The sequence below is a fragment of the Ictalurus punctatus genome, chromosome 24 (genome assembly GCF_001660625.3).
Source record: "Ictalurus punctatus breed USDA103 chromosome 24, Coco_2.0, whole genome shotgun sequence".
Taxonomy (NCBI): Eukaryota; Metazoa; Chordata; class Actinopteri; order Siluriformes; family Ictaluridae; genus Ictalurus; species Ictalurus punctatus.
Genome location: NC_030439.2, coordinates 16,015,751 through 16,035,045, shown reverse-complemented (window position 1 = coordinate 16,035,045; position 19,295 = coordinate 16,015,751). Strand labels below are relative to the sequence as shown.

The 19,295-nt window shown below is 37.2% G+C and overlaps 1 protein-coding gene across 2 annotated transcripts in view; it reads left to right on the top strand.

The window, feature by feature from the left end:
* The first annotated feature begins 6,141 nt into the window (after positions 1 to 6,141).
* LOC108257431 (solute carrier family 45 member 4) overlaps positions 6,142 to 19,295 on the top strand; it is a 52,650-nt gene continuing 39,496 nt past the window's right edge. Inside the window, exons 1-2 of one of the 2 annotated variants that reach the window (XM_017455190.3) lie at positions 6,142 to 6,342; positions 8,454 to 8,566. The gene's annotated coding sequence lies outside the window, so the exon portion shown is untranslated. Of the gene's footprint in view, positions 6,343 to 6,378; positions 6,512 to 8,453; positions 8,567 to 19,295 lie in introns of those variants that run through there. The other variant, XM_017455191.3, reaches the window with a different exon arrangement.

The following is a 19,295-nucleotide window of genomic DNA, read 5'->3' as shown; positions in this document are numbered from 1 at the left end:
CACAATAATCTGCTGCATACAATGTGCCATTCAATGGCAGTACCCATGACCCCTATAGAGAGGTAGACAGGCAAAGAGGTTTTAGTGATGTATTTAAGTGTGTAGTTCAGCTGGCTCAGTATAAATGGTGGACAATATTGGTGCAAAAAATTGTCCACAATGCAGATCCAGTTGCCAATTTTATGCCATACATCCTTAACACAGATTTTTATCAAAGTAATAACTCGTTCTTTTATTAACAATAATGTAATGAAGTGTGAAGTCTTAAACTGAGCTTCCTACAGGTGCAATAATATTGAGTAATAGGCATTTCATTCATATAATCAGGATATAAAGGCTCAAGGGAGAAATCATATGTCTATGAGTATTTCAGTGCTTAAGAGTAATGGAGGGGCCAAAAGGAAACTAGACCATGGGAGGCCAGAGCCAAAACAAGGCTGTGTAGAGCAGGGGTCACTGAGATCTTCCCCCAGACGTAGCGTACAGAGAGGCCAGTCAGGAAGCCATTGTGTTGATATAGTGTAGAATGGAGGAACATGGAGTGCTGTGGCTGGCCTCTGCCCTGGCCTACCTCCAGACTGCTATTGTTCCTCTGTGTGAAGTGCTCCATTATCTACCGGGCCCATTTCACCTCACTCACTTTCACACCCGGCGGAACAGTGCGTGTTTATTGGGCGGGGGGACAGTGGACAGTGCTGACCAAACACGGTTCCCTTATGAAAAATCACATACAGTTTACACGCGATTATAAGCTTTTCCCATGTAATTATGTGAGAAAATACACATCAAAGTGCATTTTAGCATGCCCTGAAATTGCACATAAATGAAAAAGTATGGTGGGAAGTCTGGCTCTTTTCAGTGAGGCAGATCATTTGTCTCAGCTCACTGATCAGAACTGATTCATTCGGCTCCCAGATGGCGTGCTGCAATTTTTTAAACTTATACCCTATCTAGAATTTTAAAAATGTATTAAATAAAATAAAATGTAATTTAATAATAATAATAATAATTTAATAAAATGTATTTAGGGGGCATGGTGGCTAAATGGTTAGCGCGTTTGCCTCACACCTCCAGGGTTGAGGGTCCGAATCCCACCTCTTCCCGTGCTTCGGCGATTTCCTCTGTGTACAAAGACATGCGTTGTATGCTCATGCATTACTGAATTTCCCTGGGATAGGCTTCCCCATGACCCTGTGTAGGATAAACAATATAAAAAATGAATGGGTGGAAAATCTATTTAAATACTATTTCAAACTGCAAGAGAAAAATCATTGTCTACTGTACATAAAAAAGCCACATACAGTATGTGAATTGGCTCTCAATGTTCAACAGAAAGAACTAGCTCAAAGAGCCGACTCATTACTATTAGGCACCCACATAGTAGGTAAAGAGACTTAACAACTGGTATGTTAAGGGCTTTTTGTTTGTTTGTTGTTGTTGTTTTTGTTTTGCTTTTACAAGATTGCAGTGTCTTCTGGCAATTTACTGCAGACTGAATTATGTATTTGTGAAGAAACAGCTAAGCCTGAAGGCATGTTTCTGCAGAGCCCCACTAAAGGTGTGTAAGGTGTGCACTCATATTGTACGCAAACTCTTAGTATACTTCTACATAAAACCTTCAAAAGTTCTCCAATAGGGACAGACTAAAGAACCATTTTATCACATCACATATCATGATGCACGTTATATAAGGAATAAAAAAAACCCGGTGTGTGTGCTGTTATAGGAAAATCAACATGAAGCGGTTTAGTGATTATTTTCCAATAACGGCATGCATCAAAATGTTTTATTCCTCTTATACCACAGAAAACTACCAACACTGACATTTTTTGGTTTATTAAAGTATGACTTTGTGTACTTTTTATCCATTTATAGTTACGTTTAATGTCGTGGAACGTCGCAAAGCAATTGAGATCCTGTAATCTCTTCTATTATAACAACTATAAACAGTCGTTCCCTCGTCAGTCTTTTTTTAAACTCTCAACATTAATAAGACAAAAAATTTCCGAAGGCTTTCCTATGGAAGAAAACTTAAAGGAACAGCTTTACCGCTGACTGTTAAAAAGTGACAGTGGAGACTCCTTCCATGAATTTAAAATAAAAATATCTTCCCAGAAAACACCATACTGTATTACTATAACTATGCACATTTTTAATCCATTTATGTAGAGAATACACTGTACATGTCCCTGTGTAATTATTATAGAAACAATAACATATTACAATAAGCATGTTAATATAAACCACTGATTTGCCCTGATGCCAAACTAGAGTCAGAGCTACTGTTATAGAAAATTTATCAAAACCTTCTGACCAGACAGATTTGAGAATTCAACAGCGTTACGGTAATGACTTGTTGGGTGGAGTGGAGTGTTTTATATGATGCAATAATATACTACAAGACTCGTAAGGGGATCTACCTTAGACAAACAACTTATCAGTGTCTTTGTGTGTCTTGTTGTATAAGACCATCTGACTATGTGGATGAGTTTTTGACCGAATACAATAGTTCATGCAAGCAAGGGAACAAAAGTATGGATTAATTCTAGTTCTGCTTCATGCAATGCTCAGATTTTTTTTTTTACATGTTTTAAAAAAATGTTTAGTTTTTGTTTAGGCTCTCTCATATTGTATGAGTGAGGATCATTATTATTTTTTAAAAATATGTTTTTAATAAGTTCTGGTGAGGTCTGGTTAAAATAAATTGTGTTATAGCACATGTTTCACTGCCTTTAATTTTCATCCACCATCTTGATAAATTGGCATTCAGTGAATCAGATCATTTGATTCAGTTCACCAATACGAGTCTGCAAATCTCATGACTCCCAAACCGTTATTGCCTAAACCAGACCAGTCATTGTTTTTCTTTGCCCATGGTTGAAAGTGTTTAATAAAATCTTACTCCTTCTAATTACCGTTTATAGGAACAATTAAATCAGCAAAACACTACAAATATGCATATAAGCATCCCTGAATTAATGTTATTGTGTCTGTGCTTCTTTAATACGTTTCATAATTCTTTCATAATCGCATCCTCTAATACACAATCTGCGTAGAGTACTTCTTCAAGACGCAGAAGTGCAGCGGATTCTTCCTGTCACACTGCCTCATACACAGTTGTGAGTCAAACACATCTCAGCATTCACACTAATACATGACTCAGAGGCAATTTGATTAAACCACACTGCTAGATGAACAGCAATGCCTCCATTTATTTAATAAAAAAGAAAGAAAATAAAATGTTACTTATACATGCTTACATACACACACACACACACACACACACACACACACACACACACACACACACACACACATATATATATATATATATATATATATATATATATATATATATATATATATATATACTCAAGCATTTAAAAATAGACGAACGCATACATGTATGCACATTCACATACAGTATGTATACTGATATATACACATATACATGTTTTTGCCCATTTCTGTTTATATATTTTCGTTGTTGTTGTTATGATATATATTGTTATTATTAGCTCAGCATTTTGATGTAGCTGTATTCTTTTCTGTATGTTAATTTACTGTTCCCTATAACTTTGTGAAAATTTAACATTGTTTAGTTGGAGGCTTTAAATAAGCCCTTGTGGATTTTCTGCCTCTCCCGTGCACTGTATATTTGTATTCTTGATATTTTTCTTTCTGTGTATGTTTTTAATTGTGCAAAACAGTAAAAAGAAAAAGAAAAACGAAAAGAAAAACAAATGGCTAATGTATATGTGGTGGTCTGGGAAAACTCTTCGGCTATCCCCGTGTCTGAATTCTGGACCATAATATGAAAAAGCCAAAAATTGCATTTATTTCCTACCAAATAATATACTTTGAGATCTCTACATTAAAAAATAAATAAATAAATGAATCTATTTTAGCAATAAGTGTGTTTTCATCTGACAGAGATTTTCAAAATTTGCTCAAGTAGTGAAATGGGTATTTAATTTAATTCTATTACATTTTTATTTGTATAGCATTTTTAACAATGGACATTCCCACAAAGCAGATTTACAGAAATATTTAATTTCTGGATAAATTTTAATTGATAAATGTATCATTAGTGAGCAAGCCAGAGGCGACGGTGGCAAGGAAAAGCTGAGACAGTATGATGAAGAAACCTTCAGAGGAACCAGACTCAAATGGGAACCCATCCTCATCTGGGTGATACTGGATAGTGCTACTGTAAATAAATTCCGTTCTATAACTGTGTACTATAAAGTGCAATTGTGTACACAGGAAATTCATTATAGTTTTTACATGAAGTCTATTTTGTTGGTTATGTACTATTCAGTGATGGAGACTATGTGGAAAACTGTTCATGGCAATTGCAGTCCTGAGTCATCTTTATGGTTTCTAAGTGGTGGATATAGGCCTAATCACTCTCAACTGTAATCAGATATGAGCTGACAAATTGTCTCTGAAGCTCCCGCACCATCACATCATCATCATCAAGACAGAGAAGTATCCTTACACATTCTGTACAGATGACAAGAGATTTTAAATCTTTAAATGACCAAATTAAATGACATTAATAAAAAAAAAAATTAGCCAACAGAACAGATCTCACTGAATTGATCAGCAATTATTTCCCGTCCAGTGTTAGCATGAGCAGAGATCAGTGGAATGAAGAGACAAGGATGAGGCTTCTCTTTAAATGCTATGAGTGATTTTTACCACAATTGATGTGGCAGAGACTGATGTGGATGATGCCGATATCAAAGTGTCAAAGTGAGCACTGATTTCCAATTGCAAACTTTTCCCAATTTTTTAAAATACTTTTTTTCATTTGACAACAATGTTTTCCATTAAGGTTATAAATGTAGAGGTAGGTTGTGTCTTTCGGTGGACTTGGAATTAAATCTTTAAATGCAATTTTCTTTTTCCCTTCTGGAGGTAACCAGATTTAAAATGCTATAACTTGTGAGTGAGATAAGTGCAAATAAAGCCCTACTTGGATTGAATTGGTTTTCTGTGGGGAGATGAGGTAATGTAATTATGCCAGAGTATCTCTGGGATTCTAGTCACATCCAAATTCGTCATGTCAGTCATTTTTATGCATTCAGACATCTTAAGCCATGTTTCACCTTCTACAAAATGTCCAGTAGAAATAACCCCATGCTACATTATGGTCATGTGACGTACTAATGATCAAGCACAACTTGTGTATCCACAAGCCCTACAATAAGTACTAACAATAAAGGCCCAAACAATCACGTTATATTAAAATGAAGTGTCTCCAGTATACAGGTTGCTTACCCTAAGTGAATGTATCATAATGAGTACAGATGTCCTCATTATGACACAAACATCTGTCTGGAAATCATTTCCTGTCTGATTAGTACGTAAGACACTAATTTCAGCTTAACTTCAGAACTATAGTAGAAAATCTCAAAGTTGGACAACGTGAAGGGATTTCCCAGACTTATTCCATGAATAATACTAGCTGTCCCAAAAGTCTACGTACATAGGGCACTATGAATGCCAGCACCAAAACGGTTGTGACTTCATCAGTGGATGTTCATGGTCGCCCACTTCTTGGATGGTCAGCAACAATGCAAAAGGCATTCTTAAAAGCCATATGGAAAATATTAATATATGACCAGTATATATATATATATATATATATATATATATATATATATATATATATATATATATTTAAATTTTGGAGCCTTACAGCATAAGAGCATACTATTCCCGAAATGTCCGCTGATATAACGTATTAAGTCTGAGTTGATTTTGGTGCTTGGACCCTTAAATATAATAACTTTGATAATGTGGGCTGTGATTTCCACCACTGTAACAACATAAAAATAATACATAGCCTAAATATATTCTATGCTTCATGGACGCTTCTTGGGACCCTATTTTAAATACCACTGATATAAAGAATGCTTTTATTTGCATGGCATATCTCATTAGCATTAGCTGAGGTTGTATTAATTCTGGGAGTGTATAACACTTGTCATTATGTTAAAACAACAATCAAAAAATAGCAGAAACCTCCACTGAGACTATATTGGTCAATATTTCTGGTCTGTAGCTTTAAGCTTAAACCCCGCCCCTTATGCAAATCTGTTTAGCTGCGTCAGCGGAAGCGGTCCGTTTATTTCCGACTGATATTCCCTTTAAAGGCGTATTTAAAGTGGCTTTAACTGCAAGACGTCTCAGAGGATCAGTGCACCAATGCAAAATAAATAAATAAATAATAATAATAAAAAAAAACCCCGCACCTCCAGGGACTGTTGTAAAGACGCGTACTGTCAGAGGGACACACTACAGGGCACTGTGCACGAACACACGGGTTTCTGGGTGAGTATTTTATTTATGGCTAGTGCGTGTGGGTTTATTATACCGGAGCAGCATCTCGGGTCGCGCGCCTGACTCGACGCTGTCACTCGATACTGTAGCAGCGGTAATAATAAAGCTGCTGATTTGTCATCCTCGTTTTATTCAGTATAGCCATGTTTCTGAACACGCAGTAAGTAGCATGTGATCATTTGAGTGAAGTTGTAGATGTACTGAGTCATCGAGGTGTCCAGATCCAGAGAGCTGTCACAACAGTAAGGGTATCAGGTTCATGTTATGAACTCATTAGATGCTTGATTTAGCGGATATTTAGAAAACATTGATGATAATCTGAGAGTCAAGTGCACCTGGATTTTTCTTGGTCTTGTTGCCAGATGTAGGGACTTTCATAGAGGTGTATAATTTATGGGACCGCATCACTCTCTCTCTCTCTCTCTCTCTCTCTCTCTCTGTGTCTTTGCTGGCATCCGGGGTTCATTTACCAAAAAAAAAAAAAAAAAAAATGTAATCAGATTAAATAGTTTAAAAATGAATTCATATCATGAGCAGCCTATATATAAGCATGCCATCTTTATTGACTTTATTTTCAGGGTATTATTATTATTATTATTGGTGTTAGAGCTTATATATTTATTTATTTGTTTGTTTGTTTGTTTTTGTTTGTTTGTTTATTTATTAGTTTACACACAAACACAGAAGCCTGCTGGATTTAGTTGCCAGTTGCGTGCATTGCACACAGCGACATAGCCTATTTATTTCTGTTATTATTTTTTTCCCGACCCCTGGTACGCAGTAGGGTTGCCAGATTTACGAAACATAAGTAAATATATTCCCTGACTCCAAACCTACAGCAGTTCTCTAAAACGTGTAACTATAACTTTTCTGACTAGAAACAGATCCCATAAAAAATAGCAAAGTATACGAAACGCATCAAAGTCATATCTATAACTGTATATTAAGGATATTTAAAGTATTTAAAAAAATATGCGCGCAATTGGGCAACCTGGACTTCGCAGATTTAGGCTACTGTATTGTAGTCTATTGTAAGATATAGCCTTCTGAAGGTTCCAGTGAGTATGGAGGGGCATTATGGGAAAAGAAAAGTCACTGTGTCATCACTGTACAACCTGATGCTTTTTGGTACAGATGGTTCAGCTCACTGCTGAAATGCAATTACTGTGCTATTTAGTTAGTATAGATACTGTTTTAATGTGCTTGTAACCTTTTCAGAAATGAATCTAGAAAATATAGCATGTAAACAAACAAAAAATCTTGTAGTAAAAACGTATGGTGGTATGTGTCAGTGGACGTTCCATGCCACATAGAATGACAATAACAATATGACCATTTTAGACTTCCTTATCACTCTTTTGATAGAATAGCAAACATATAAACATTAACCTGTGTTTTAAATCCTTATCCAAGTTTAGGCTTTCTAAATATATGCTCTCCTCTCCACCGTGACTGAGATAAATAGTATTTGATAAGGAAGCACTAATCTCATATCTGACACTCTGATGCACTGCCACATTCTTAATCGATCATACACATCATTTTCTTCTTCTTCTTTTTAACTTTTTCTTTTGATGCCGCTCGGTTCGGATCGTGATTTCTACTTTGCATCTAGCTGAAAGAAAGTAATTGGAGAGAGGGAACCCTGACAGCCTTACTTTACTATCAGATTAGTATCATATGTTGAGAAACATTCAGAGATCTGATATCATATGAGTGTCATATTGCATGTGGGGAAAATATGATCCCTAGCTTTTGCATTTTTTCTGTATATTCCATCTAGTGACAATAAACCAGAAAGCACTCTTAGTGGTGATCACTTTCATTAAAGCAGAAGTGATTGGTGCTGATAAAGGGTTCTCACCACTGAGTCATGTGCGAGAAATATGCTGAGTTCATCATTTGCTGGTTTCGTCTGTGCTGCATTGAAATCAGATGCAAATATGACCTGTTTAGAAGAGCGTGATGCAAAGCATAAAGGGCAGAGTGCATTGCTGTTTTGCTCCAGAGTTCATAGAATACCTGTGGACTTGTGTATCAGCTGTTTCCTATGCTTTCCAGAGCTACATATTGACTGCTGGCATTTTGTTTGACCTTCCCAGGTGCCAAAACTGCTGCTTAGCTGGCGCACGGCTGATGACAGTGCAGAGCCACGTCTGTTAAAGAGTTGCTGCATGCAGGAACAGGAGATTTATGAAGCTTTCAAGGCCTTTTGGTGAGTCATCCGAGCCCTGATTCGGCCGCTGGGATATATTTGCGGTTGTGAATAGTCTATGCACCACACCCTCAAACAAACACACTGGCGATTAGGTAGTAAATCTACATGACTGCTTTTTAATTGATGCTTTCTAACTTTCTAATGTGAAAGTGATTCCCAAGAGGTGTATTCTGAAAAGAAGTCGCTAGTTCCCATCTCATTGTTATCGATTGCTCAATACTATTTGACTCAGCCGAGCCGTGCACATGACTTCTGAGAGAGATGATGTAAAAAGGGAACCAAAACTCCAGATGTCGGGACTCTTCTTCTACTTTTTATTAATGCGTTTTATGACATAAGATAGTTTCCACAACAAAATAAAGACTGTCTTTCATTTTGAATATCATTGCTTCTTTACAATACAATTAATATTGATTTATAGAGATGGCAAAAGATCTAAAATGTCAAACGTTATCCTATCTAAATGTACATCATGTGTGAAACATTTTGCTGAGTTTCTATTTATCACTGATGAGCTGAGCAGCTCCGCACAAGCCAGTTTATTAACTCTCGGTATTGGTTAATTGTCAAAAGCTGCAATTAATTCAGTCACTGGATTTCCCTGTATGGAGGTCACATGCAATAATAACAAGTGTGTGTATTAATCATCATAAACATGCAACACTGCCATCAATATTACACCAGACAGAGATATTTCACTGCGTGAATAGAAGTATGCATCACTCATAATCACGAAACGGAAAAGGGGAAAAAAAAAACCTCTTCAGCTCCTGCATTATCTACCTGAAGTGAAAAAATGAACTGTTGAAATGAAATTTTTAACCAAAACTAAAATTCTTGTCACACTGAATTGAAAACTGAGCCCTGAAACCAACTGCTGTATTTATTTGTTTTTGTTTAGTAATAATGGGAAGAAGAAAAAGCAACAAACAGTAATAAGCATTTATATAGGTGTATGGCTGTAACGATTTATTTAGCTTTTTACGCATATTAAAATTTAAACTTGTTAAATTAAAATCAATGAATGCTTCATTGAACAATCCACAAGTAAACCCAATAAATGAAACTCTGTATGATTGACATCCTTTCAATAGGGCATTACTCGAAACACCCCAATAAAAAAAACAACAACAAATATTGTAGAATATAAAACTGCTATATGTGATTTTGTAAATTTTTTTATTGACCGTGGTGTCATGATCATGATTTCACATGGGCTATCAAACCTGTAAAGTCTGCTGTTGAGACATAGAATGTTTTAAGGTTAAAGTTCTTTTCATTTTAAGAGCTTTATGAACAAACAGTAAAACCTTAACCTGGATCGTGTGATGGATACAGAGCCAGCACAGGGACATTAATCTGTGTTCTGCTTGAAAATTGTATATTTTTTTGGCCTTTTTTTTTTTTTTTTTTTTTTTAATGGAATCAGCCAATCAGAAGAAATGAATGCAATAGTTTATTTTCACTCTTGCCCCAATTGTTGTGGATCAGCCATGTTTCATGGATGACAATGATGGTGTCTTCTTTATCGGCTAATATAACTGAAAACCTTGTCTAAAAATATCTAATATCTAAAAACATGATCAAATCTTCACTATGTTGCCTTTTCACTCACTAGACCCTGTCTACCAAAGCTGGAAGATGGAAGTTATGCAGATGATGATAGCATTATGCTTTGAATTAAAATATATGGCTTGGTGGCTAGCACATTTACTTGACATCTCCAGGTTTGGGGGTTTGATTCCCGCCTCCGCCCTATGTGCATATAGTTTGCATGTTTTTCGGTTCTTCCTATGGTTCGGGGGTTTCCTCCGGGCACTCCGGTTTCTTCTCCCAGTCCAAAGACATGTGTTGTAAGCTGATTGGCATCTCTAAATTGTCTATATGTGAATGCATCTGTGAGTTTGTGCACGATTGTGCCCTGTGGTTGGTACCACGACCAGGGTGTCTCCCTGGGATAGGCTCCAGGCTTCCCCGTGTCCTGGGGTAGGATAAGCGTTACTGAAAATGGATGGATGGATGGATAAAGCTTAGCTAAAGCAAGATTTTGGGTTATCAGTATTAAGTTCATAGCGCCAGTGAAAAACCTAATAAGCAAGTTTTAGACACCAGACATGTCATGGCTGAATGACTGCACTAACTTTAAAAGATCTCAAATTTACTTGTGACCTTCTGTTACTTGAGACTTTATCCTGCACCTGTGTGCCTCTCGTATATAAAGTTTTTTTTACCAACAATACACAACACCTGGTTAAATATAGCTCTCTATAAAAAGTCTTTTTAAGAAACACTTTATCTTTCTCTGTATGGATGAGTACAGAGAGTCTCCGAGACTCTACTGACTGCAAGTCTCAGGGGGGAAAAAAAGCACCTACAATAGTAACCTACATTATAATTTCACCTAAAAACATCTCAGTCCTCAGCGCCCATGTTTTATCTTATACAGACTCTGACCACCTTGGCGTCACTGTTTTGTGTAGGGAAACTGTAAAGTGTTGTTTTGCAATCAGAGTTGTTTTTCATTACTAAGGTAGTGGGCGTCTTGAAAGTCTTCGTTCTATTTTTTTTTTCTTGTGGTGGGTATATTTTACAAATGTAGTCATCTATTTAATACAAAACAACCGATTGGATTTTTTTTTTTTCCATTAATAAACCGAATACCACCTCCTTTCTTCAGAGGACAAGAAGGACTTTGTTAGTAATAGATAAAATTACTTTTGTGGACAGTTAAAGCCTTTAAGAGATAGGGGGATTACATTAAAGGGAAAATAAATAAATATTATACACTTGTGCATGTACTCATCCACAAACAGCATTCTATACACACACACACACACACACACACACACATACACTTTTTTTCATATTAACTTTGAGAGAAAAACAAAGATGTTAGGAAACGACTGTTTATAACATGGGTGATAACAGGAAGTAACTTCTCTCATCATAACATTACACGTAACTATAAATTGCATTAAAAATGCATGAAGCATGCCATTGTTTCATTTATTATACTAAAATTAAAACCCCTTGGGGCATGGTGTTATTGGCAAATAATCAACTTCAGGGTGGTAACAGTGGTAACTATGCTTCATGTTGGGCCACCTTACACCACTTCGTTGTTGATTATTTTCCAAAAACAGCACGCCCCATTATGTTTTATTGCTTATCTAAGATTAGTCATTAACATTGCAATCCTCTGAAGCAGTAAAATGTTTTAGCTTAATGTTACTGGTTACAACTTGACTACTGCAGCATTTTTGAGTATTGCATGTGACTAGTAGACTATTGCCTACAAACATATTTCTAATATGTAGGATAAGCTGTCTGACAATTTATAGGTTTTGCTATCCAAGAGCATTAGCATGAGTTACCGTTTACATAAGCCATAGAGTGCCAAATATCAAGTGGGATCAGAGGTGGGTTGACTGCACATGCTCTCTTGATCGTAATGAGGCCTGCATCCTAGTGATGGAGCTTTGAGCTGCTTTTTTAGCGCATCACCCTCACATGACCTGTATTGTATTCTGATGTAGGATGAGGTGCGTGGGAGCACACCGAGGTGTTTCGATGGGAAAGGAACGGTTGTTGCAGCTTATCTCCCCACCCCCGTTCCCTGTCAGTACAAGGTCATTGTTTCCCTGTGGTTTTATTTCAAGCATTGGAATAAACCTGCTCAGGAAAGTGTTCTCAAATTACTGTCTTAGGAGTCTAAAATGCACCTTATCATCTTACTGTTTTCTTTGTTTCCTTTCCACTGAGCGAGACATCGCGAGGTTTTTTTTATTTTATTAATTATTATTATTTTTTTACACGTTGTTGTGTACATATAAATTGTCAAAAGGGTTTTGTGCTCAAAGAGAGATGCATGCATAATTTAAAGTCACGGCAAGCTTCTTGAGTGTCAAGTTAGCTATCTTGCTGACCTGGTGAAAAATTGGCAAAAGTCCAAGTATAACATTAGCACGAGGGCTAGCTAACGTCCTGCAGCTTGTTGTTCTCTGATGACTGTTTACGTTGTAAAGGTTTGGGCAGCTTCCATCTGTCAACCTGCCCTTGACAAGCTTGATGTCATCACTAGCTTTATGCTGAGTTGTTTGTTAGTATGGTTTAATATTTCATGGAATTATTGTTGGAAAAAGAACATATTGTATTTTTTTTTCAATGCACATGAAAGTTTGAAGCAAAAACTAACACTTATTTGAGTTTTATTGCTGTTCATTATTTCAACATGTTGTTAGGCAGGAGGATTTTCCACACCTTCTGACAGGACATTGATGAGCACCTGCCTGCTCTGCCATCCACCTCATGCATGCATGCATGACGCTCTGTGTGACATTCAAAGTTGATTAAAAAATCAAATATGGATGACTCTTGCATTCACGCTGCACGTTGCCAGGTCTGGCCAGATGCTTCTAGCTGCATAATATCAAGCTGGAGTTAGCTTTAATGGGCTTCCCCCAATCGCATACTCATCCAGACTGTTACTTCTCTTCTCAGAATTTGTGTCATAAATAATGCAGTGGGATTTACTTGAACACTTTCTTTTTGGTGCACACATTTAATTTAAGCTGTTGTGTATGGAATGTCTGATGTACAGTGGGTGGATTTGGTTATTCACATAAAATTTTCAACAGACTTTGTTATTAACTCAAACAAATAAAGAAATCCAAACAGTCCATAAATGAAGTTATGTGTAATAAAGCAGAATGAAACAGGGAAAAAGTATTGAACACGCTAACTGAAATGTATTTAATACTTAGTGGAGAAGCCTTTGTTTGTAATGACAGCTTCAAGACACTTCCTGTATGAAGAAATTAATGGGTCGCAGTATTCAGGTGTGATTTTGGCCCGTTCCTCTAAACATATTGTCTTTAAATCTTGTTCAATTGGATTCAACTCAGGTGACTGACTGGGCCATTCTAACACCTTGATTTTTTTTTTCTCTGAAACCAATTGAGAGTTTCCTTTGCTGTATGCTTTGGATCATTGTCCTGTTGGATGGCCCACCCACGTCTCATCTTCATCATCCTGATGGATGGCAGCAGATTCTTCTCGAGAATCTCCCGGTAAAGGGCTCCATTCATCGTTCCTTCAATTATATGAAGTCTGCCAGTACCATGTGATGAAAAACAGCCCCATACCATGATGCTTCCTCCTCCACACTTCACTGTTGGTGTAGTGTTTTTAGGATGATGTGCAGTGCCATTTCTTCTCCAAACATGGTGTGTAGTATGACACCCAAAAAGTTCAATTGTGCTCTCGTCTGACCAGACTGCACTCTCCCAGTATTTCATAGACTTGTCCAAATGAGTTGTAGCAAACATTAAACGAGCTTCAACATGCCTTTTCTTTAGTAATGGAGTCTTGTGAGGTGAGCATGAGCAGTGGCGTGCATTACCTATTGTTTTCTCTGTGAGGCACCTGTTGCCTCCAAGTGTTTCTGGAGCTCTTTCCGAGTGGTCTTTGGCTCTTGGGCTACTCTTCTGACTACTCTTCTGACTCCCTGGTCAGAAACCTTGCGAGGAGCTCCTGTGCGTGGCCGGTTGATGACTGAGTGATGTTGCTTCCACTTGCGGATAATGGCACCAATGGTGCTTACTGGAAGATTCAGAAGTTTTGAAATACGTCTGTGTCCGATTTCATCAATATGTTTTGCAACAATAATTGTGCGACGGTCTTGGGAGAGCTCTTTGCTTTTACCCATCATGAGGTGTTTCTTGTGTGACACCTTGGTAACAAAAAGACTTTTTTATAGACCATCAATTTACTAACCCAGCTGATATTAATTTGCATAGATAGGAGGTATAATTACTTTCCAACTACTTATGGATTTCAGCTGGTTTGTTGCCTTACCTTGCCTTGGAGTACTGCTTTTTCTTAGTGTGTCCAATACTTTTTTCCTTAGTATACATACCTTATTTATGGACTTTAATGCTGTGAATTCTTTACATTTCCGGATTTCTTGAGTTAATACTGATATCTAGTGAAACTTTCATGTGAATAGCCTCATTGGAAATATATTTACTGAAAACAATGTTGATGCATTCAGTACTTATTTCCCCCACTGTATATTACACACTGAGCTGGCTACAAGTATCAGATCATTTCTGGCTACAAACCCGCTGGTTATCCATTTGTACTTTCATGCACAGGTTTCCAGCGAAAACATTAACACTTTACTTGTTCATAAGGCATACAGTACAAAAGGCTACATGGCACCATCATAAGATTTTCCTAAACGTATACATAAACATTTACAAATGTTTACATAATCAGCTCTCTGAGTCAAGTGATTGAGTTGTATTTTAGATAAATCGTCACTTATTTTAGATCATCACAACAGTCGACTGTGTAGCTTAGTCTACTTGTAGTATGTCACATGAAGATGTGACATGTCAAGCATCAAAACTAATCTGCTGCTAACTCAGGGTCACATAAATTATACACAGATTTGGTATTACAGTGTCATGGCATTGATATAAGTGAAGAATAAAGCACAACATAGTGGAACATTTCACATAGTGGAACATTGAATGAAACAAGTTAGTTAAATTATAACCACTATACACAGTTGTTCCCTTACCAGCCTCTTTTACAAAGTTGTATTTATTTAAAAGGATTTTGTCCTCTTACTGAGAAAGCACAAAGTCCTCCATCCTGAAGACTCTCCCATGTCAGAAAACGTAAAGTTACAGTTACATAGTGCTGACACTGGAGACAGAAAACCTCACTATATGAACAATAACAATAACAATTTGTCTATATAGAGCATCCACCATACAAATCCCTGTGTAAGATGTTACTATAGAAACCATAATGTATTAGAATGTGCACATTAATACAGTATAAAAGTGTGATTTGAATTGCAGCCGACACTACTGTCAGAGCTGCTGCTATAGAAAATTGATTAACACCTTCTGACCAATCAAATTTGAGCATTCAACGGCTCTGTGCTGTAAATTATTATTATTATTTTTTTAAATAAAGAAAATCTTGAGTAAAGGACCAGAGAAAATATAGGTAAATAAAAACTCTTTGCTATTCCAGAAATTATTATAAGCATACAGTAAATCCGAAAAGAAAAAAAAAAGGTCAGCCATGGCACATGAGCAAAAGTTAGCCCAGAACACAGCCATAACTCATCTTTAGATCGTTAGATCACTTGACTCAGATAGATCGTTAGATCACTACGACTGCTGATATATGTTGAAATAAACCTTTATCAGCCTCTGTGTGTTTTTAAGTCAGTTGTTTATTTAGATTTAATACTATGAACACAATCCTTCAGCAACCAAACCAAACTGTTTGAATTTGACACAACGAGCTTTTCAGAGTAAGATATTACTAGCCCTAACCCAAGAGTTTGAATTTAATCTAAAAGTGTTAAAGGAAATTGTTTTCTGTGTGTCTGTGTCTGTCTGTCTGTGTGTGTGTGTGTGTGTGTGTGTGTGTGTGTGTGTGTGTGTGTGTGTGTGTGTGTGTGTGTACTGAAACTTATAACTAAGTAAATTCAGCACCCCCTCAGTACAGATTTATTTCATGAACATTATTTAGATATGTACAGTGTACACTACCTTAAGACTACATGGGAATCCCAGCCAAAATTTCATTCAAATGTGGCAATGAAAATTTATTGTATTAAATGTAGAAATGTGTCTATATTGTTCATCTCTTGGTGAAATTCAGTATTTTAGTGAAGCAATTTATGAAATGTCTCACTGCGTTATATCACAGTATGTTTGATTATTTGTGCTTGTTTTTTTTGTCTAGCTTGCTGTCAGTACCTTCTTCAGTGAAACTGAGCTAGCTAGTTAGCAGCTTTGTAGTTGGCAGGCACTACTGGCTACCAGTGGCACAGTACTATTTTGTCTATGTATTAAAGCCCAAGAGCTTTTTATTCCTGGACTTTCCACTGACAAAACACAGTAGGTCCAAGTTAACATTATTTATAGACCTATTTGTTTTGGAGTTGATATGGAGTAAACCCAGTCAATTCAAGCGACCAATCAAACAGGCTAATAATAATAGGAACTAATATAATAATAATAGATTGTGATTTTCACCACTGTAACTAAATTTAAAAAATCTCAGACCCCCTGGCCATGATTCACAGACCCCACTTTGAGAATAATTGGGCTACAGGAAAACTCTACTTTGTAAAGCTATACATATATAATGCATAGAAATGTCTGGTCATTAGTGTGTTTGCTGACATAATTGGATGATTGGAAAGCTTCAGCATTCTCTTCCAGTTTTCTCTCTCTTTCCATAGAGCAGTAGTAGCCAGGTTTCAGCAAATTATCATGTGAACATTTTTGCATCTGGTCCAGTGTAAAGCACTTTTTATTACCTTATTTTTTTTGAGTAATTGCTAGCAAACCAAGTGCTCTGATAGTTTTGTTTGGCAGAAATGGAAATGGTTAACACTCTGTGCCGTATATACACACAGCTGAGACCCATAAAAGATGCTTTGTGTACAGAAAGTGTACAGGGAAAGCTTCCAGTCCCCCCCTCTACTCTCCTGTGCAAATCTCTCACAACTGTATGCATACTGTGGGAGGGTGTGTGAGACAAAACGTGATACTGTGTGAAAGGGACCTTTTTGTCTCCTGTGGCTTGGGCATAAGGAGAGGCAAGGAGAATGGGAAAGTCTCATGCTGATAAGATAGAACTTTATCAGACCAGTGGGAGTGTGTATGGGAAGTGGGCAGCTCTACCACAGATTGCTCACGTTCTCTCCCTCACACACACTGGAATTTTCCAGTAAGTTTCACATGCTTAGGGTGGAGCAGTGTGAGAGGTGTTGTATAAGGCAGTGTGAATCTGTACCTGAAGAAGCGGAGACTTTCTCTCCCAGCGAGAATGACTGAAAATGCTAATCAGGGAGATTTCTTAGAGGTATTTTTGTTTAAAGCAAATGCAGACCTAGAGCTGAATATCCTGCAGTGTATTAGGGTTAGGCTTAGGGAGGTGCTTTGCTGGAGGTGCTACAGTTTGTATGTGATTTTTAAGGTTGAATACTGTGTCAGCACCTTGTTTCACAGCTGCAGATGGAATTCAGGGTTGTCAGGAAGAGTTATAGCTGATGAAGCCAGCTCAGTGTGATGCAACAGACATGTTTTTGCACCTGTTCATGGTTATGGTTGGCCTACTGGTTCATTATTGTTTCTCGTAGTAAGACTAAAAAGTGACACTATGCTTCCCGAGTGTATTTTCTACAGTGACGACACTTTCACGAAGCCTAGAGCTAAGTGGAAAAGTTTGACAACATCCTTAGGATGAATTGAAGAATACAGATTTGTTTTTAATAATGAAACGAGACATTCAGTGTTCTCCATTTCTTAAATTGCACATCCTAATTTCCTCGCTTCTTAGCTCCACCTTCTGAGCAAATGAGGAAAGGATGCAACGAAAGCAAACAAAGGCAGGACATATTCAAAGATTTTACCAAATGAGATGTCCTTGCTCAACCACTTTAAAGCAATTTAACTGACTTCACTTTTCAACATGACATGTCCTGTTGTATTAACTGAATAATGGATTTGTCCATGCAGAGCAGTAATTAGACCTACACACTAAATTAATCTTAATGGAAGCATTCGTGTCCACACACATATGTGAGTAAAGTAAATCTAGAAGCCTTCCGTGTCCTTGTTAATGGATTCCTCTGAGTGACTATTAAGAATTGGTAGGTCTTAAAAGATGGCTTTCCAGGTCAAAGGCTGAAGGATATAGGATCAGTAAATCAAGGACACATCAATTAGAATAAAAAAAAAAAACCCCAAAACTTGTATGAACACTCTTGACCTCTATAAATGCAGTGCCCTTCACTAATATTTTCACCCTTGGTAAATATGAGCAAAGAAGGCTGTGAGAAATTGTCTTTATAGTTTAACCTTTTAATCTTTGGTTAAAAAAAATTTAAAAATCACAAAAATACTCTGCTCTCATAGATATCAAACAAACACAACACAGTTTACCTTTTACTAAGAGCTTACAACTCTTTTACCTTTTAGTCTATACTTTGTGCTACCTCCCTTTGCCAAGATAACAGCTGAGTGTTCTCCTATAATGCCTGATGAGGTTGGAGAATGCAGGGCGAGGGATCTGAGACCGTTCCTCCATACAGAATCTCTCCAGATCCTTAAATTTTCGAGGTCCACGCTGGTGGACTCTCCTCTTCAGTTCCCCCCACAGGTTTTCTATGGGGTTCATGTCAGGGGACTGGGATGGTCATGGCAGGACCTTGATTTTGTGGTCAGTAAACCATTTTTGTGTTGATTTTGTGTACGTTTTGGATCATTGTCCTGCTGGAAGATCCAACTGTGGCCCATTTTAAGCTTTCTGGCAGAGGCAGTCAGGTTTTCATTTAATATCTGTTGATATTTGATAGAGTCCATGATGCCATGCATCCTAACAAAATGTCCAGGTCCTCTGGCAGAAAAACAGCCCCGAAATATTAAAGAGGCTCCACCATATTTAACCGTGGCTATGAGGTACTTTTCTATAAGGCTACCTCCCTGTGTGCGCCAAAACCACCTCTGGTTTTTATTACCAAAAAGCTCTATTCTGGTTTCATCTGACCATAGAACCCGATCCCATTTGACTATAAACTGAAGATGCCTGAGTTTGTTTTTGGATGAGAGTAGAGGCTTTTTTCATGAAACCCTTCCAAACAACTTGTGGTGATGTAGATGACTTCGGATTGTAGTTTTGGAGACTT